This window comes from Sarcophilus harrisii, chromosome 4 (genome assembly GCF_902635505.1).
Source record: "Sarcophilus harrisii chromosome 4, mSarHar1.11, whole genome shotgun sequence".
Taxonomy (NCBI): Eukaryota; Metazoa; Chordata; class Mammalia; order Dasyuromorphia; family Dasyuridae; genus Sarcophilus; species Sarcophilus harrisii.
In genome coordinates this window covers 97,964,534-97,986,404 of record NC_045429.1, presented here as the reverse complement: position 1 = coordinate 97,986,404, position 21,871 = coordinate 97,964,534, and the positions used below count along the sequence as shown (strand labels likewise).

Genomic DNA, 21,871 nt, shown 5'->3' with positions numbered 1-21,871 from the left:
TGAAAACGCTATGTTGTGGTCTACTATATTAACTTTTAAAATACACATTTCTTTATGAATCATGTTATTGGTAACTTTGGAGAGAGTCGTTCAGTTGAATGATAAGATCAGAAGCCAGATTGTAGAGTTAAGAGAGTGAGAGGAAAGGAAGTGGAGGCATCTATTACAAACTCAAGGAGTCTAGCTATAAAAAGAAGTGGAGATATAGAACAAAATGTTACATAAATCTCCACTTTAGTCAGTTTGTCATCTTCTATTCTGTGTCTTTGTTCATTCCATGCCCTCCTACCTGTGAGTTTTTTCTCCTCACACAACATTAAGGCCCATGCCAAATACCACCTCCTCCATGAAGTCTTCCTTGATCCTCCCACGGGGAAGCTGTGAGTCCCTTCCCTGGACTGCTTTATTTTGTATCTCCCTTACAAAATGGCTTATATTTATATAACCCTTTAAAACTTTCACAGCACTTTTGCATATATTATTTCATTTGGTCCTCACAACTACCCTGTGTGAGAGAAGCTATTATTTCTATTTTGCAGAAGGGAAAACTGAGGCCCAAAAATATTGTGTCTTCATCAAGGTCATAGAAATAGTAAATGTTAGAGGTGGGATATGAAGCTATGTTTTCTCTTCTTTCCACTAACAAGTGCAGATAATTGAATACCTATCTTGTCTTCCCTATTAGCTGGTAATCTTTTTTTTAAATAATAATTATTATTTTAACAAGCTATTGCTTTTTTATTTTTCAAAATACATACAAAGAGGGCAGCCAAGTGGCGCAGTGGATAGAGAACCAGCCCTGAAATCAGGAGGACCTGAGTTCAAATTTGACCTCAGACACTTAATACTTCCTAGCTGTGTGATCATGGGCAAGTCACTTAACCCCAATTAACTCAGCAAAAAAAAAAAAAAAAAAGAAAAAAAAAGAAATAAAATAAAACAAAATAATGCAAAGATAGTTTTAAACATCTACCTTTGCAAAATCTTGTGTTCCAAATTTTTCTTCCTCCTCCTCACTTCCCTAGACAGCAAGTAATCCAGCATAGGTCACACATGTGCAAACATATTTCTACTTATATCATGCTGCATAAGAAAAATCTTCTTGAAGGAAGAGACCTCTTTGGAACTTATTTCCTGTTCTGTAAATGATTACTAGGGGTTTATCTATCTCTAACAATTTTAAATTCTTTAATTCAATTTAATTCAATTCTTATTAAGCATCTATTACAGGTCAGGCACTGTGCTAATCACTAACAATAGGAAGACAAAAAGAAAAACAGACTCACCCTCGAGGGGCTTCTTTCTCTGGGGAGAAACATGTAAATAGACAAGCAAATACAAGATAATTTGAGGAGGGAGAGATCACCGACAAGGAATGGGATCCACAAAGACTAGTATGGCACCCAAACTTCTGAGGCTGGTACGAGGCTAAATATTCTAAAAGGCAAAGATAAGGAGGTGGAACATTCAGTCTTGGGGGGCAAGTTGTCCAAAGGCATTGAGAAGGATCATGCAATTCTGAGTGTAGGGAATAGCAAATAGGTTAATTTGGTGAGAATAGTGTTAAAAAAAATCTGCAAAAGTAAGCAGGCAACAGATTTGGGGACTTTAAATATTAGGTAATAGACTTCACTTTTTATCCTACAGGCAATTTGAAGAGGAAATGGATATATAGATTTGGGAGCCATCTTTGAGATTATTGAACCCATAAGAACTGATGAGGTCACTAAGAAAATACAAAAAGAGGAAGTCTTGGAAAGAGTCCTTCTTAATCATTCAAAATTGGAGGGCAGGTGATGGATGATAACTGAACAAAGGACACTGAGGAGAAGTATGACCAGATAGGTAGGAAGAGAGCCAAAAAAGAACAATGTCATTGGAAGTCAAGGGAGGAGGGGATGCTCTATTGCAGGGGTCCTCAAACTACGGCCAGCGCCCAGATGCGGCAGCTGAGGATGATTATCCCCCTCACCCAGGGCTATGAAGTGTATTTAAAGGGCCACAAAGCAAAGTTTTTGTTTTTACTCTAGTCCGGCCCTCCAACAGTCTGAGTTGGACTAGCCCCCTATTTAAAAAGTTTGAGGACCCCTGCGAGTGAGTCTATAGTGTCAAGCTGAAGAAGTTAGAGTGAATGAAGAGGACGTAGATGTTATTGTTATTTTGTTTTTATATCAGGTATTTATGAATATCCTTTTTCTCTTTTTCTTTCCCCATAGGGAGCCTTTCCTTTTGATAAAGAAAAACAAACAAACAAAACCAAACCAGTTAAGCAAAAGTGACCTACACCTTGGCCATATCTCATAGTTTAAGCAATATTCCACACCCATAGTCCCCCATTCCTCTAACCGAAGGAGGGAGGTGCACTTCCCCATTTATTTGCAGAGCCAAGATTAAGCCGGAGAGAGAACTACTAACCTTTCTGAGAGAAGTTTCATTTGAAAGGTAAACTGAGAAGCCAGACTGCAAAGAGAAGTGAGTGGGAGGAAAGGAAGTAGAGACTATTAGTGCCCATGGCTTTGTTTCCAGGAGTCTGGTTTTGAAAGGAAGGAGGAATTTTTAAGAATGGAGGCATATTTGTAGGCAACTCTGCTGATTAGGAGGCTTTGGAGGGACCAGTTTCTGAAGGAGGCTGGAGGTGAGTGAGGTGATATCCTAGCACAAAAATAGCATTCAAATATGACCTCAGACATTTACTATGTGACCCTGAGCCTCTCAGCACTCTTTCCCTTATGCCATGCTATTTCTGTAAATCAATCTAGGGGAAGCAGAGGATCCATATAAGGAAGTAATGGGAGATAAAACTGGGGAGGTGAATTGGGATCAAAGCAGAGGGTCTTGAATGCGGGCTAAGAAGTTGAAACTTTATCTATTAGGTAGTGGGAAACCAATGAAGATTTCTGAGATAGAGTGATGTCATAGAGCAGCTAGATGACACAGAGGATAGAGACCAGCCCTGAAGTCAGGAGAGCTGAGTTCAAATATAGCCTCAGACACTTAACACTTCCCAGCTATGTGACTCTGGGCAAGTCACTTAGCCCCAATTGCTTCAGCAAAAAAAGTGATGTCATAAAAACAGTATCTGGTAGGACGGCATTGAAATCACTGTTTCTCAAAACAGTTTAGCCACAAAACACTCTAAGGCTTGATATACATTGATGGAAACTATAAATATTGGTTCAAGGAATATGAGGCATGCAGAGGCACTGTAGTGTAGTAGATATGATACTAGACCTGGAAACCAGAAGATCTGGATTCAAATTCTGCTTCAGATGCTAGTAAGTTTCTTTAACTTCTCTGTGCCTCAGTTCTTCCATTTTTAAAATGAGAGTATTGAACTTGGTAGTCTAAGACCTCTTCCCATTCTTAATCTATGGAACCTGCAGGAGTAAAATGTGAGTGTCAAGGAAATATCGGTACAAATTCAAGCCCCGTTTCATATCCCAAATAAGCCATGTATAAAATGCATTGTTGTCACATCCAAATTTCATATTCAATGTTTTAAAAGGGAACAGATCATTAGCAGGGATATTTTCTCAGGGAACCCTTCTTCACACTGCAGGGAATACCGAGGCTCCATAGAACACAGTTAAAAAATCCTCTCCTCTATGTCTTTGATGGAATTCATACATGTACGTTATACATGCACACATATGCATACACACACCCAGCACACATGTGCCTATACATGTCTGTGCATACACTTATGTATGTGTATTAGTTACATGCATATATGTGTGCATGTGCGTGCATGTGTGTGTGCAATACACATATATAACCCTAAAGAAGATTTCAGAATCTCTCTTTATCATCTACTACAAGTACTCCTAAATGGTGTACTGCTACCCTCACAATCTATTTCCACCTGATCTGAGTCCCAGTAGGTGCAAAAGAAGCAGAAGGTGCTTAACACCCGAAGGAAGAAATCAATCTCTCATTCCTTCCCATAAGCGCACACAGATCTATATTGATGTTGATGGAAAGAAAGAGTATATGTCAATGTACCATGCCCGGCTGGCAGGACTACCAGGCACATGTTGGGGGAAAGTCCAGCACCGGTATCAGCTGCCTGCCTGATATCACCTGTCCAGTCCCATGGGGCTACGTTTTAGGAAAGGTTGGGTCATGTCAGTGAGAAGAGCCAATAACAAGCACACAGTCAAGACTCTTGTCTTTGTCCCTAACAGTGCCGTCTCCCTCTCCCCTAAGTATATCCCTTTCCAAAACAGACAGCAGCTCTTCAATCTCCTCCCTTTCTCATCTATCAGGTGTCTGTCAGGTAGAAACAATTCAGAGCTCTGGAGAGTAAACTCGACTGAGAAAGAGAAATATATAATTAGGAGGAGTTGTATGTGTGTGTGTGTGTGTGTGTGTGGTTTCAGCTGTTTCTCATCCCCAGTTGAATCTGGACTCTGCTTCTGATACCAGAGAGCATGGCATGACAGGTGAGCTCCACAGCCTATAGTTGTTCCTCCCTCCCTCCATTCTGAGTAGGCTCTTCCTCAGGTAAGGGGGGGAGTGATCATGATGAGAACCTTCCTGGTCCCTCAGAGACTGCCCCTTGCCACCCTGTTTGCTCCATCACCTTTTATCTGACGTAGACAAGACTTCTTGGAAGAATCCCAAAGACTCCAACGCCCCCCAAAGCCTGCTTAGCCGGAGCTATGGATTCTTCCCACCCCGACTTCTGAGGGTGAGTGGAACATTCTGTTTAAAGGGTGAAACAAAAACAGGTGAGTGTACAGTGTAGGAAAGAGGAATAAGAGATCCTAGAGTGAGGGAGAATACAGATGAGCCCACTTCGTTACCTGTCCCTCCCACCCCTCTCCTCTTCTTGTCAGTCTGTGGCAGGTGCTTTTCTCCCAGTGCAGTGATCCCAGAATGCCACGACACCAGAACCTAGTTCTTGCTCCCCTAGGGAGTCCAGGTAAGAGGACCCCCATCCTTTTAGAAGAGAGCCCCCTTCCTTTTGGGAATCCCTCCACTCCCATCCCCACTTTCCGATTCCCCATTGGCAGACTAGGAAAGTGAGTGCCAGCAGATAAGGAGGAGGGCAGAAGAGGGCACTTCTCTCTGTTCCTCAGCAAACAATAGGGACCTTTCCAGGAAGCTGGGGGGGAGGGAATTGCCTGTAAAAGGATCCCTGGGTGAATGAGGTGTGGCGGGCGCTTGAACAGGTTTCTGTGTCGCTAGTGTCCGATTAATTAGGCACCTACATGGTGCTCTCTGCTAATGATCACATCAGCTGGGCAGATGGCAGATAAAGGGGTGAGGGATGGGGGTAGTAGCTTCAGAGCACTCACTGATGAAAGCCTGGAGGACAATTGTTTGGGCAGTGGCTTATCTGAGCCCGGAAACCAGTAAGAACAAATGATTTATTTCATTTGGGGATGGAGACGAGAATGTGTTTGGATTAGGTGTGTGAGGAGGGGGAGGACAGGTGGCCTCTCTCACCAGGTTTTCCTAGGAATAGAGAATGGGCCTATGGTTGTTTGTTTTTTTTTGGTAGAGGGAACTTCCAGGGGAGAAAACTCCTACCAGTGTAGAGCAGCAGATTCTTTGCAATTTCATCTTAGAGTTCCTTAGAACAGAATTCAAGTGACTGGTCTGGCATTCATTACACAACCAGTGTAGTATTTGAACCCAGATCTTGGCTTTGAGGCTGGCTTTTCAGCCAAGAAAGCGAGCTGCCTTGGGGCTCATGTCTCCCCACACCCAAGCCTTGGTGTGGGACAGATTCTTCCCTCTAGGGCTAGTAGGTGCCCAACCTGACTGATCTGGCAAGCTGCATCTTCTTGTCATAAAAATTAAACCTTGTCCGTGTTCCCAGATCAGAGTTTAAAGGATTATTTGCTCCCAAGAATCAGGAGTGAGAGTGAATCCTGGCTTCTCATCTCATCTCCACTACCAACTTTCTGTGAACCATTTGAAAAAGTCATTTAATTTCCTCGATCCTCATTTTCCTAACTTGTAAAATGTGGTTATGTGGGAATCATTTCTATTGCTGAGAGGGTCAGTGAAGCGAATGAGATCAGGAATGTAAATATTTCTAAAGTTGTGTTTAAGCTCCCTAGGTGGAGCCCAATCAATTGTTTTTTTCCCCTGCCTGTGAACTCCCCTCTTCCCCAACACCATCCCCATGCTAAGAAATTAACTGAGACTGAGAACTCTGTGGGAAATCAGTGGTGGCTGGTGGAAGAGTACATACATATCTCAGTATTGACATAAACACGATGGACCCATCAGAAATAGTTGGTGGTCCTATCCTTGTTAAAGCCCATTTGGAAACAATTGGAGATTCTACCCTTCTTATGTTGGACAGAATCCTTCTTTCCAACAGGAGGTCTTTGAAGTTTGGGTGTTTGTACAGGAAAGCAGAAGTTGTTGGGAAGCTGCTGAAGCTCCTTGTGATAGTGGCTGAAGGGATTTGGGGATTCTAACCACAGGAGGTAGGGAAACTCAGTGGGATGAGTGCTGGACTTGTAGTCAGACGAGTTGGATTCAAATCTCTGTTCTACTATGTACTACCTGTATAATCTTGAACAATCAGTATTTATTAGTCACCTGCTATATGCCAGGCAATGTGCCAAGCGCTGGGGATTAGAAGCACAGAGAGTAAATCAAGTTACTTTACCTCCTTAGGCTTCTATTATAAAATAAATGCAGAGGGTGGATATTAGTAGTTGAGGGTGTTGAGAAAGGTTTCCCAGAGACGGTGATGCTGGAGCTGTGTCTTAAAGCAAGTGAGATATTCTTTGAGGATTGTAAGAGGAATAGAGAAATAGTTGATTTGATTGCATCATAAAGTTAAGGAAGAATATATCAGACTGAAGAATTTGGAACCAGCTTGCAAAGGACTTTAAAAAGCAAATATTTAATATTGTCTTCTAGAGACAATAGGGAACTATGAGTGTTTATCGAGTAGGTAAGGGACATGGTCCTATTCTTGCTTAAAGATAATTTTGGAAATAGTGCAAATAATGGATTGAAGTAGGATGAGATGTGAGGCAAAGAGATTCATTAGGAAGCTAGTCCAGGTGAGAACTGATGAGCACCTGTACTGAGATGGTAACTCTGTGAATGGAGAGAAGGGATCAGATGTGAGAGATGCTATGGATGAAGAAACAGTAAGATTTGGCAGCTGATTAAATAAGAGGGGTGAGGGAAAGTGAAGAAATGAGGACAAAGCCAAGGTTATCAATGTAGTAGACTGACAAATTAGCAAAGATTATGTACTGACTAAGGCACAGTGACCAGCAGCTCCTGTCACTAAGGCAAATTGATAGGATAAAGTGAGAGAAACTACTTTTATCTTCAACCAGAGAGATTTACAATAAACATTTGGATGAATTAGACTTAACATCCTGGCACACATTACTGAGGAAAGGTTGGGGTCTTTTCTATAGATTTTAACAAAATGACTGTGTGTTCTTTTTATAAGATAGATGGAAGGCAGGCATGCTTAGAGACGGGGAATGGACAAAATGACCTCTTAGGAGCCTTCCCAGTCTGAGGATCCAGTGATTCCATATCTTTTAAAACCCTTTGAATGTTTTGGAGGGGAGAAATATCATAAATTTTCTTTATTATGATTCAGTACCTCAAGGATCTAGGATTTCATCTATATATGTCATTCCAATCTTATGTAAACTCCTTACATTGTATTCAGGATTATTTTCGCTTTTGTCTTTGGGACCCCAGCACCTAGAATGGGTCTGGTACATAATAGGCCATTTAGACCCTCATCATTTTTTCGGATTATTGCAATAACTTTGTTATTACACTATCTGTCTAAAGTTCAGTTGGTAAATATTTAGCAACCAACCCTTTAGAAAAAAAAGTACACACATGACAAACTTTTAAGTTTCACCTACATTATTCACATTTTCTCTTTCATTTTATATCTTGATAATCAACAAAACAATAAATCAAACCCTGATTAGTAGTGTTTGCTGATTTCCAAGCTATAAATACTTGTACTGAAAATTGAACAATTACTCTCATGAGCAGGCTCAAGTTCTTCCTCAAGAATCTTTCTCTTCCAATCCATCATTTACACAGCTGCTAAAGACATTTTCCTAAAGCATAGGTCTGACGATGTTATACTCTTGCTCAGTAGAGTCAAGTGGCTCCCTATTACCTCCAGGATCAAACATAAAATTCTTCATTTGGCTAAAATACTTTGTAACTTTCCATTCTTTTTCCATTCCCTCCACACGCTGGCCTATTCATAAGGAGGGATTTTTTCATACTTGTATTTGTAACCCCAAGCATCTGAACTCATGGGACATTCCATCTTTTGCCTTTGAACTGTGGTCCTCATGCTTGAATTTCTCTCCTTCCCAACTTTTACAATTCTTTCCTTCTCTTAAGACTCAACTCAACCTCCTCCTCTTCCAGGTGATAGTTTGGCATCCAAATGTGTCCAAACAAGTACTGGGTATTCAAAGAAAGGAGGATGGTTTCTGCCTTTAGGGAGTTTAAGGTCTAATGGGACACAACATGTACAACAATAGATACTGTATATTCAAGGTAGTCTTGAAAAGGAGACACTAGTATCCCTGAGGGAGAGGGGGAAGCTGAGAAAGGATTCCCGTAGAAAGTGGTGTTTTGAGCTGTCTTGAAGGACACTAAGGATACCATTCTAGGTACAGAGGACAATTAGCAAAAAAGTGTGGAGTTGGAGATATTGATTGTCATGTATGAGAAAGCAAATTGGCTAAAGAAGCAGAGATTCAGGACTGGGACTTGGGGAAGAGGGTGGATCTGGACATATAGATTTGGGATTCATTTGTCACAACCATGATCATTGAAGCTATGAATATATATTGCTAATTATTGACCTTAACCTATAGCAAAAAGTGCTTTTCAGCTTAGAAGTGTATATAGCAAGTGTATGAAAAGTGATTGACACATAGTTCCTATTTTCATAGCCTTTACAGTTTGAGACTTTGTAAGTAGGGTAACAGAACAGAAACATTTGTTTACACTATGTGAGTGCACAGTAACATACTGATACTATATGTAGATCAGGAGTGAATGCATGAGTCATTATGGAAAGAACAATGCTCTGAGAGGCAAGCTGACCTGGGAACTAGAGTGGAGTCTTCTACTAAATCATTTCATCCTCTGACCCTAAATTTCCTTATCTATCAAATGATAGGATTAGACAAGATAATAACAGTTTACATTCATACAGTATTTATATATATACAGATAGATAGATAGATAAATAGATAGAACAATGAATAGAAAGTTGGAGTTAGGAAGACCTGAATTGATATTCTGCTTCAGACACTTACTGGCTGTGTGTGACCTCGAACAAATCCCTTAACTCTGACTGACTCAGTTTCCTCATCTGTAAAATGAACTGGAAGACAAATGGCAAACCACTTTAGTTTCTTTGCTAAACAAACCACAAAGGGGATCATGAAGAATCAGACAAAATTGAAATGTCTGAACAACAAATATATAGATAGATATAGATATCTATATGTGTGTGTATCTATCTACTTATCTATCCATCCTTCTAAAAACCCTATGGGGATAGATAATGCAAGTTTCTACACTCTTTATAGCAGGAATTCATGGAAGCTGTGACTTAACCCACAGTAAATCAAGTCAGATCAGAACCTGGATTCAAGTCTCCTGACTTCCAGAGTGGTGGCTCTCTGCACTCCATTGCAGCCACCTATGGCTGATTCCCATTGTTAACCTCTAGCTCTAGCGGTCCCTGATTTTCTGCATTGAGTGGGAAATGAGGAAGAATAGCTGTGATTATCCCATATTTAGATGCAGAAAGAAGAGACAGAACCTATCATATTGAGAACTGACTTCAAAATGACTCCTTCAGCCCCATCCCCAATTGTCAACTGCTCTGCCAATGGACTCTAAAGTCCTGGGGAGGGCCAGTTATTTTTGGAGGCATGTTTTATCTAGTGCCATCTTCCTGAGATCAGGACTAATCTGAGCCCCATTGCTTGGAATAGGGATGGAGAGTGGAGCAGGAAAGCATAGAGTCAAGGAAAGTACACCGGCCAGGAATTAGAAGGCCTGGGTTCAAATACCATCTCCAGTACTAAACTAGAATTTAACTATGTCTTTGGGCAAATGGCTCAGTTAACTTATTTGAACCACAGTTTCTTCATGTATAAAATGAGAGAGTTGGGCCATATAGCCTCTAAGCTCCTTTCCATGTGAAAATCTCATGATCCCCTTAGAATGGGAGTTTCTTTCCAGTGGAGATTGTAATATTCACTTTAAAAATACTTGATGCTGGATCCTAGGACCATCCAGGAGAGGGGTTCTGAAGAAGATTAATTTGTGAGGTTCCCCCCTCATCCTTTTAGTTCTCTCCACTAAAAAGAAGGTGTCAGGGGCTAAGGGAAGTGGGTGGGAGAGCTCTTGGCAGTTTCTCTCAAAGCTTTTCAATCCATCGAGTTCCTGTAAGAACAGCTAGAGGGCTGTCTGATGTTACCAAGGGAGCGGGTGGGATGGGAGAGAGGAGGCGAGTGTGCTGGGGCTGGGTTTGGGCTGGGCTAGGCTGGGGAGCCATGCGGAGCTGGGGGTGTGAGCGTGTTTATATAGGACTCAGCCAATCTGCAGTTTCAGATTTCAGACCCAGTTATCAGGCAGTGTTTTCCCTGCTTTGTTACTTGGCGCTGGGGAAGGCAGAGAGCACTTTCCTAGTGCTTCTTTGGGAGACAGTGAAGCTGAGGATTCCTGAGTTCTTCCCTGCCTTCTCCCCTTCCATGGACGCTGCTGGGCCTCTCCCCCCACAGCAGCATTTTATTCAGATTTGGATCACTGCTTCCTCCTGTGCTCCTTTCCTCACTAGCATCTCTCCCTGTTGTCTCCTGGGCACTCTGCTGATGTAAAGGTAAAATCCAGGTGCTTGGTTCCCATGGGAGTTAAGTTGGTCCCATGATTGGGGGAAAAGCTTCTTAAGGGAACAGAGAAAGACATGAGGGCTTGTGTTATGCAAAAAAAGAGGGGGCAGTGGAGGTTACCCCATTGAATCGGGGCAGGGATCAATGCATTGTTATATCCTTCTCTTTCTCCCAGTGCTGGTGGAGGGTGAGGGAGGAGGAGAAGGGAGAGCTATCTGCTCTTAGGACACTTCCTTCTCTCCAAGTAGATATCAGTACCCCTCCCTATGTCCATTCTTTACCCTTCTCATTACTGTATTCCCTCTCCTTCTCCTTCTCCCTCCCAACTCACTAGGGGGCAAGTGTCTGACCTTTTAATTCATTCGACTCCAGCTGACCCAAAATGCTGGGGGAAGAATGAACTAGAAAGCTTTGAAGACAGGTGACCTATGCTGGAGCTAGGCATCCAGAGGTTAAATGCCTTAGACTAGAACATTGCTAGCTCTCAGTGAGAAACTTAGAAATGCCCTTAAGAGATTAATTTTGTGTTTTGTGTTTTTGTTTTTTCTGATGGGGGAGAATCTTGAGTGTGAGCTTGGTAGTGTTATGTATAGAGCATTTTTTGGAGGGTAGAGAAGTTGATTTGTCAGTCAGTCAATAGTCATTTAATAATCTAATATATAAATATTTATATATATGACTGGCCTCAAATTACCTGCAGGAACAGAGATTCTAGGAGACAAAGTATGAGGGGCTCATAAGTTTAATGGGAGGGAGGCAGCAAAATCAGCCTTTTCTAAGGCCAAAAAGAGACTGATTTAGGCAGAGGGAGTGGGTGGGGAGGGCTGTTTGTCTGACTGTGTTAAGAGTGTTGCTGTCAGGGACTGTGTGGAGGTGGTACCTAGTATCAGGGAGCAAGGGTCTGAGACCTTGCCGGTGAGCCATATTGTACATTGATCCTGCTAAATTCAATGCCAGTACCCGTGGGTGGGTGGATGTCCCGGCCCAATTGCAGAGATCTCATTGGGAAAGAACAAGCTTTATGGATTGTACATTCTGTAAGACCAGGGGTGGTGGGTGAGCTGGCTTGGATTGGGTTCAGCAAGAAGCTGGAGGTAGCTTTTGGAAAGCACATTTTTTGGAAGTGATGACCATGGTCTAAGGACGGGAGGGAAGAGATTGGGCAGCATAGTATGAGTCCAAAATCTGATACAGGCCACCTATTTGTCCCAAACTCCTGGCAACCAGTGATCTCAAAGCACTTAGCTGTATGATCTTGTAGAAAGCAAAAAGAGGTAGCTTGGTTAAAATATTAAAGTATTGCATTCTTACCCACCCTTATAAGGTGGGTAGCACCCTTGTAAGCTCTATGAAAGCAAATTTCCTTCCTCCCCTTCCCTTCCTTGCCTCTCCTCCCTCCCCTCTCTCCCTTTCCTCCTTCTCTTTTCTTCCTCCCTCCCCTTTCTTCCTTTCCCTCTTTCCTCTTTCTTCTCCCTCTTTCTTCCCTCTCCCTTCCTTCCTCCCTCCTTCCCTTTCTCCTTTCTTCCCTCTCTCCTCCTTTCCCTCCCTTTCTCTCTTTCTTCCTATCTTCCTTTTTTTCCATCCTCTTTTCTACCAGGGTACTATAGTATAGGGTCTTGTATTTAGTAATAAATGTTGAATTGATTACACATTAAGAGTTATAGGCTGTTTGAGAAGAATTCATCTGGTTAAACCACCTCGTTTTACAGATAAAGAAACTCAGTCTCAAAAAGAACAGGTAATTTGCCCAAAGTTATAGAGCTAATAGGTAACAAAGCCAAACTTTGAATGTAGGTCCTTTAAGGCCAAATCCTTTGCTCTTTACAATAATAATAAAAATAATAATTAGCATTATTTTTTTTGTTTCTAAACTCTTTAAAATTTTGAGTTCCAAATTCTATCCCTTCCTTCTTTCTTTCCCTCCCTTTTAGCCCAAGATGGTATGCAATCAGATATATGTTCTTCATGTTCAATTATGTAAAACATTTCCATATTTGCCATTTTGTACAAGAAGACTTGAATAAAAGAAAAAGAATGAAAGTAAAAAATAGCATGTTTCATTCTGTATTTAAACAATATCAGATCTTTCTGTGAAGGTAGATAGTGTGTTTCAGCAATCAGTCCTTTGAGATCGTCTCAGATCATTATTTTTTTTTTAATAGCCTTTTATTTACATGATATATACATGGGTAATTTTACAGCATTAACAATTGCCAAACCTCTTGTTCCAATTTTTCACCTCTTACCCCCCCCCCACCCCTCCCCTAGATGGCAGGATGACCAGTAGATGTTAAATATATTAAAATATAAATTAGATACACAATAAGTATACATGACCAAAACATTATTTTGCTGTAGAAAAAGAATCAGACTCTGAAATATTGTACAATTAGCTTGTGAAGGAAATCAAAAATGCAGGTGTGCATAAATATAGGGATTGGGAATTCAATGTAATGGTTTTTAGTCATCTCCCAGAGTTCTTTTTCTGGGCATAGCTGGTTCAGTTCATTACTGCTTCATTAGAAATGATTTGGTTGATCTCGTTGCTGAGGATGGCCTGATCCATCAGAACTGGTCATCATATAGTATTGTTGTTGAAGTATATAATGATCTCCTGGTCCTGCTCATTTCATTCAGCATCAGTTCATGTAAGTCTCTCCAGGCCTTTCTGAAATCAGATCATTATTAATAGCTAAGTCATTCACTGTTCTTCAGTGAATGATATTGATGTTATTTGTACAATGGTTTTCTGGTTCTGTGAACTTCACTATGAATCAGTTCATATAATTTTTCCAAGTTAATAACTAGCATTATTAACTAGTATTTATTATGTGCCAGGCTCTTTGCTAAGTTCTTTACAAATATCATTATTTTTATCTTCAAAACAACCTTGGAAGGTAGATGCTGCTATGACTCTCTTTATATGGATGAGAAAGCTGAAGCAAAGAGATTAAATGGTTAGCCTGAGGTCACACAACTAATGAACTGAATTTGAACTCTGTTCTTGTCCTGACTTCAGGCCCAGAGCTCTATCCACTATACCACTTAACTGCCTCTGTACTCTACCATGATGGCTCTCTTTTTGTCTTTCTGTCATAAATGATCAAGAACTCAGGATTTTATTTCAGAATCAGTAGTAAAGTAAGATGAAGATGAGTAATAGCAATGTATCAATGGGGGCATGGAGAGATAATATCACTTAGGAAACTCCCATTCAGGATAATGATGGAAACCAGTCAAGATAGACTAGAACCATCTCTCTTCTCTTCCTACCCCCTCTCCCACTCCTGTCTTTAGAGATTGGATCTCATTTATTCATTCCTGAATTTGCTACTGAATCATATTTTTGTCCCTATCCCACATGATTGCCCACCTATCTAGACCTCATTTAAGATGAAAATAGTGATGGGCTCAGAAAAGAAAAATTAAAGTCCCTACCTGTGCTGCTAACCTTATTGTTTATCCTTATGGTATGGCACATCTTCAGCTTTTCTAGTCACATCTTCAGCTTTTCTAGTTTGTTTCTGGGCGCCATTTTGTTCAGTTTAGATAAGTTTAAGTTCAGTGATAAGAGCTAGAAGGGATTGCAGAAGCGATTTAGTTCTATTTTAAATTAGAAATTTTATATAAGAAACTGGGTCTCTTTGTAACTTGCCTAAAGTTGGCCAGAGCTCTTTCCACTCTATCAGGATGCCCTGGACCTGACCAATAATCCATATTGAAATCTGGGCTGCCCTCACTCTGTGATTCACTCCATAACATCTGTTCAAAGAGTCTGTGAATTGTTGATAAGACCATCTGCCTTTGCTCAGGAAGTCCAACATTCAGGATTCAGGCCCTAGCCTCAGCTCCCACAAAGAAATTCTTATGTTTGTTGATTTTTACCTTTTCCTCAACCTTCTCTCAAATATAAATTGATCTAGCTCATATCCTTTACATTTTTAAAATGTGAGGCTCTCAAAGCTAGGTCAGAAAGGGGTGTAGAACAGTTATTGTGTAATAGCGTTTCTACTACCAGGCAGAGCTATTTCCAAGATGATCAGAATGTTTACATTCCAAGAATGATCCAGAATGACTTATCTCAATCACTTCCCCTCTTGTTAATCAACTTTTAAGATGGGGAAGTTCATCCTTATGCCTAACTTCAATCCTCATTAATCCTGAAGACAAATGGGGCAACTAGATGGTATAGTGGATAGGTTGCTAGATCTGGAATCAGGAAGACCTGAGTTCAAATATGACCTCAGATACTTACTAGCCATGTGACCGTGAGCAAGTCATTTCAGTTCCTCATCTATAAAATGAGCTGGAGAAGGAAATAGCAAACAACTTTATTATTTCTGCCAAGAAAACCCCCAAATGGGTCATGAACAGTCAGACATGAGTGAAATGTCTGAATAACAACAATGAGGGTGAAACTAAATAATAAGTAATCACAGAGTTAAGCATAATGTTTCCTATGCTTAAATTTTCCTTCCCTACTCTAAGATCTGTATATAGTTTTTCTTTGCCACCACAGTCTCCTTGGAATCTGGAACCTAAAAGGATGGTCCAATGATATGAATAGGTCATCCCACACTGATGTTGTACTGACCACCTGAATCAGAATGAATCCATGGTTGCTGTCTCTTCAGGATTTGTTCTTCATGCTCTGCTCCGGGGGATGACCTCTATCAGCTCATTATAATACCATCTGGTTTCCAGGCAATCTTAGTAGGCAAATTAGATTTGAAGGAGAGGAAGAAACTGATATACACACAATTCTCCTTGTAGAAATTGAGCCTGGTGGCATTTTGTTGAGTTTATAGATACCATCTCCCAAAGGAGAGAGGACATGAGATGAACCTGTGTCTTCAATATGATTCTATTGATTACTGTTTTAGGAGCTCCTTATGAAAGTAGATGTGGGCAGCTGCACGGGGTGGAGAATGAACTTGTATATAAATAATAAGTTGGCATTTTTAAATAAGTCACTAGGGGTTGAAGCTGTTGAAGAATCCTGGTATCAGGATTAGGAGACCTGGGTTCTAGTACTTAGTCTACCAGTCATTTCCTGTGTGATTTTGGGGTAGGTCACTAAACCTTGGGCTTTGATTTTCCCAGTTGTAAATAAGAATGTTCCCTCTCAGTGATAAGGATAATAATAATATTAATAGCTGTCATTTATAAAGTGCTTTAAAATTTATCATTTTGTCTTCACAACAGCCCTGGAGGTGGATACTATAATTATCCTCTTTTTACAGATGAGGAAACTGAGGCAGGCATTTTAAGTGGCTTGCTCAAGTTCACACAAGCTAGCAAGAGGCTTTTCTGATTCTAGATAAAGGCTCATTCCCCTTGCTTCCCATGTCTCTGATAACGATAATGATCAATCTGTTCCTTTCTATTTATTTTCTGATTCAGCAAGCATCAAGTGCTTGCTTTATGTAAGGCAAGAAGCAGATTGGTGTAGAGGATAGAGAAGTGGGCTCCGGATGAAGACCTGCTTCAGGTCCTGCTTCTGACCCTTATGGAAGATGTAACTCTGGACAAGTTATTCAACCTCTCAGTAACTCAGTCAGCTTCCTAAGGTTTAAGTTGCAGAGCAGATGACAATCTGGATCTCTGCATCAATGATAAGATGAATCCAAACTTAAGAAAGAATGTTGAGCCCTGTGACCACTTCTGAGGATACAAAGATGGATATGACACAAGCCCCATCCTGGTGACCTTCCAGCATCATAAATATGTTCACAGGTGACATAAAGGAGAAGAGCTGTGAGGAATTTAAGGAAGGATCACTTTATCAGCAAGTAGAGGGAAACAGGAGTAATGGGAAGGTTTATGGATGAGGAAACTGTCTGGAGAAATTAAATGGTGTACCCAAGGTCAGTCAGATAGTAGATGTCAGAAATGGGGATGTTTCTTTTCAATGTGTAAGATATTCATTGTCCACGTCAGATTTGTTTGTCCATGTGGTTTGTTGGAGAGGCTGCTCAAGGGGAGACAGTGATAGGTATTGCTGAAATCTTGCCCATTTCTTTACAATGCAACTTTCACAGCCTTGAAGATACCTAAAGAATAGTTAGCTGGTCTGTTCTTTGAAAGATGGACATCACACTAAAATGATATCTATCTGCCCACCTAAATATTGCTTGTCTAGGGGCTATTTTCTGGTTGTTATCACTTAAAGGGAAGAGCTTATACCCACAAACTTGACTCTTTTTCATCAAATGCTAGTTACACAAAAGACCATCATAAATAATGAATTGTGAGTAAACCTATTCATCCAAACAAATAGCAAACAGAAAATGATCAAGTTATAAGATTAAAATGTAACAGAAAATACACCAGAGTAAATGAGCTCTTTAGATTTAAGTAAAATTAGACCAGAGAGAGGCCCTAATCTCATTTAAGGGAAAATTCCCCAAAATGTTTAGGGAGGCAAGTGGGAATCAGAAATATGTTGAAGAGCCAGATTCTTCTACTTGCCTCTAAGAGAGTCTTTCTCCTTTCTAGAGTCATTTCCAAAAGGACAGTTTTAAAAGAAAATCTGGAACCACTTATGTTTCTTTCTAAAGAAGAATAAAGAATGTTTTTTCTCTTCAAAGCTAGAATGTCAATTCTGCTCCTTTTCCTTCTCTTCTCACTGCTGCCATGCAGTTTTGTAAGTCAGCATTCTCCCTCCCAGTTAGGGGAGTCTCAGGAGAGATGATCAAGGATTGGCTGGAAACTTGGGTTTTAATTATACCATATTCCTAGTGTGATGGGCCAGAGGCTTAGATATGGGAGGCAGAAGAATAAAAATACAGGATAGAAATTAGGTCGGTTTGGATGGATTGTATCATATGTGAAAGACCTACTTTTACATTGGCACTCAGAGGCAAAGATGGGGCTAGAATAGTAACTCAGAGTACAGCCTCTGAATAAAATTCTAGACAATACTCTGAGCTAGAATTGCCCAAGCTCTCTATAGGCAAAAGCAAGACATAAACAAAGTCCTCTTTTATTATTTCTGCTCATGCCCAGATAGGATTTACCCATGTTCTGTGGCTTCCAGTCTTCCTGTCAGTTTCAACCTGGGTTTGGTCTGGTATCGAGATATAAGTGTATTGACAATGATTCATAACTGATTTTATTTGTGTGAATAAATTAAAAATATTCTAATCTCTTCCCCAATTTTATGTGATCCAGTATTACATCCTATCATTGTGGGTAAGAAAGAGAGATGTGTTCTAAATCAGGGCTTCTTAAACTTTCCATTTGTGACCGCTTCCCACCCAAGAAATTTTAATGCAACCCCAAGTTTATAGATATATAAAATAGGCATACAAACTTATTGATAATAAATCATAAAGAATTAAAAAAATAATTATTTGATATACATATCACTGTACTTGGCATACTAATGAGTTGGATGTGCTTATTTATTTTTACATAAAGAATTAACATTTTGTAGGAATATTTGATACCTTTTATTGTTGCCAATTTTTTTATGATCTACAAAAAATAGAGTTGTAACACACAGTTTGTCTTTGGTCTAGAGCAGAGGTGTCAAACATGAAGCTTGTTGTCCTGATATAGAAATGATGAATGGCCTGATTACAAAAAGTGGTGGGAGCTTGATGGAACCTGGGTGTACCAGGCAGGGTCATCGTTGGGTAAATCTCTGCTGGGGCATTTAAATCATTTATTCAATAAGGTGCCAAACTACAGTGGGAGAAGGAGTTCCCTCTTCTGGGAGTTCCCCATAGCAATGGTATCCCAGGGTCCAGTTCCTATCTCCTGTGTGATAGGAACTGGACATTGTACTTGGCCCTCAGCAGACAAAGACAGATACAACACAGCCTCTGTTCTCAAGGAACATATAATCTAAAGAGAAAAGATGTGGATGCAGATGACTTTAGTATAAAAGAATGAGAGAAATTCAAAGATCTGGGTAAAGCTTTATAAGAAATCTGAAATCGCCTTGGGGAATCAGGGAAGAATAAAAAGGGACAGCAGCAACTGGGGATCAGAAGCCAGCATTTAAGATAGTAAGGTCTGAGTTCTGGTCGTGATCTTTGACACTTTATGGCTGTGTGACTCTGGTACTTAATCTTTACTGTGATTTTTTTCTTCCTAATGAAATTGCAGGTCCAGCCCTATGCACTCCCCCCAAAAAACAAACAACAAAGCAATTAATGCACTATTTATGTATAACTCTTTTAAAGTTTGCAAAGGTTTTTAAAGTCACATTACCAACATGGTAATGTAGGATTCCATAGGACTGTAGGATTCAGATTGGGCTGGGACCTTAGAACTAATCTGATTCCCCCACATTATAGATGAGGTAACTGAGGTTCACTAAGATAAAATGGCTTGACTGAGATCATAGAGATGACCTTGCTGAGGTTAGAGTTTGCAGTGTGGCAGAGCTAGGATTCAATGTGGTTCCTCTGACTTCTAAAGTCTATCCTGTTTCTGAAATTGTGTGCCTCAAATCAAGTGTTCTTTCTCAAAGGGTATTCTGCTCCTCCAGGCAGGGTTTATAGATGTCTTTGGAGGGGAAACGGAACAAGCATTATTTAAGTTCCTATGATGTTCTGGGCACTTTACAGATATCATTTTATTTGGTCTCATTTGCTTTGAGCAGTTTCACAGAGGAACTGTTGCCTGAATTAAAATCAGAAATAGAATAGGCTGCTTAACCACAGTTGTTGCTGAATAAAGATAGAGCATTTGAAGGGCATGGCTGGGAATTTCAACAATGCCGCCATTATCAACATTTCTAAGATCTGGAAAATAAGGTTTGAGCTATGATTCCATTAGTCAAAGCAATTCCCCAGAGTTCTCTGTGGCTGTCACTCTGACATTAGGAAAGAACCACACCTATAGACTTCCAGAGAAAAATAGTTCACCGGACTACCTCATCTGGATGGACCTTTCAGGAAGAGGGTAGATCCCTGCATGGAAGACTGTCTTTCGGTTAAGGTGACAGGGCGAAGATGGGTATTCCTTAGCAGTCCAGGGTCAGTAAGAAAAGGTGTCAGTAACACCATAAAAAGGTCCCAGATATGCCTAAAGACAAGCTGCAAACATTTGATTTCAGTGATGACTAGGGCAGAGTTTGCATATTTTAAGTCACCTGGGACCACAGGAAACATACCAATCCCATTCCTTTGTAGCCTAGACATGCTTAGGTCTTGCCTCAGAATATCCTATCTCCACACATTCTTGGGTACACCAGCTTTCCTTTATCTTTACTTATTTCTTCTTTCCTCCTTTCCGGGAGTCTTTCCCTAAGCCTATGAGAAATCAGATCAGCAATGGGAGTGACTTCCAGGAATGAAGGTGGTACCCACCAAAGGCGGGGAGGGGATGTGGAGTAGCGTGAGGAAGGCTAGGCAGTGGCCCTATAAGGAATGGGGGATAAGGGAAAGGGAGGGAAGCATGTATGGAATCTGGAGGGCATGTCTGTACCAGAACCTTTCCCACCAGCTAACCACTATAGCCTAGATACCTAGATACAGCCAAGCTCAGAAGAGCAGAAGCCATTCAAATGATGAGAGGGATTTGGACCATCCTCATCAAACTGGGCTTCCTCTGGGGAAGCTGGTTCAGGGTTACATCTCCCCTGGGACTTTTTACTGCAGCCCAGGGATGAGGTAAGCTTCTTGAAAGATCTGATGACATCATTAGCTTTGCAAGCTTCATGGCTCTCAGAGCCCCCTGGGATGGGGGGACATTGGAATCGATACAAATTGAGGGAGAAAAAAAGAAGAGTAGATATCTGATTTCTCCAGCTTTAACCTTTTTGCTCAGTATTTTTTAAAGATGTGTTAGTAAGGCTTGTAAAAATGAATGTTGAAAACTATCTTTACATGTATTTGGGAAAATGAAATACTATTGAAAACTTAAAAAACAAGAAAACAAAGTGTGTTAGTGAGGAGGAGGTGTAGGAATCTTTTAGGAAAGATGGATTTGAGCTGCCCCATAATAATGGTTTCTTGGCCTTTCCCTTAACTATGAAGCTGGAAAGAGATTTCTCATTTCAGTTGGGAACATTTTAAAAAATTTCTTCTGTGATCCCAATAAGCTAGACCCAGAAGGAGGACTATTGAAGTTCAGTCCACTTTGTGGTTTAAAAGAAAACTTTCAGCTGGTTTGGTATGGGGCCAGGAGGCCTGAGAAATAATGTGGGGCAAGTTGGGCTCATTGACAGAAGCGTTATATCCAGCAGCTGTCAGAATAGCGACTATCTTGCATGGCTGGGGTATAGATGGCTTCTTGCATCTTCTTTTTTTTTTAAATTATTATAATAACTTTTTATTGACAGAACCCATGCCAGGGTAATTTTTTACAACATTATCCCTTGCACTTACTTCTGTTCCAATTTTCCCTCTCTCTCCCTCATCTTCTGAGGTTTTGGGTTTGTCCCTTCTCTGTCCTGTCAGGATGCACCAGTGGTTGGGGTGAGCCCAAGCCATGTCAGAATAAGGAGTGCTGTTTGGCAGGATGAGAGCCCTCATGTAAGGATGAAAATTTACAGCCTGACATAAGAAAATCCTATTAGGGATTTCTGCTGTTCTTCACTGGATAGTCTGGAAATGAGGTGTTAATTCAATCTCCCAGGGACACGTGATATGCTGTTAATGGTGCACAGGGGAGATGGATGCTGGTCCATTGTTTGGGCAGTGATGGAGGTACTTCTGTTTGCCTCTGATTTGGGGTAGGGTCATCTCTAGGTCAAACAGGATTTGAACCCTAATCTGCAGGCAAAGTGCTGAAAAGAATCTGTTTTCCTGACATTCCCTGAAGGGTGAGAGGAAAGCTCCAGGCAGTGCTGTCTAAGACCTCTGCCAACTACACTGAGAGAAAAAGGCCAAGACAGGGCTTTATCCTCCACTGAGGAGATTACCCATCAGAAAAAGGATCTGGGCTGAAGGTCTGTTGTCATAGGAACAAAAAACATCTGCTTAGCCAATGAGAGAGAACAGATGGGGCTACGCTGTCTCCTCTAAGAG

General features: G+C 40.7%; 1 protein-coding gene across 2 annotated transcripts in view; it reads left to right on the top strand.

Moving 5' to 3' along the window:
* The window catches only part of PLEKHA6 (pleckstrin homology domain containing A6), a 180,753-nt gene that overhangs the window by 68,230 nt on the left and 90,652 nt on the right, over positions 1 to 21,871 (top strand). The window contains exon 1 of one of the 2 annotated variants that reach the window (XM_031937197.1): positions 10,559 to 10,876. The exons of the other annotated variant lie outside the window; for it this stretch is intronic. The gene's annotated coding sequence lies outside the window, so the exon portion shown is untranslated. Of the gene's footprint in view, positions 1 to 10,558; positions 10,877 to 21,871 lie in introns of those variants that run through there. 2 annotated transcript variants of the gene reach the window in all.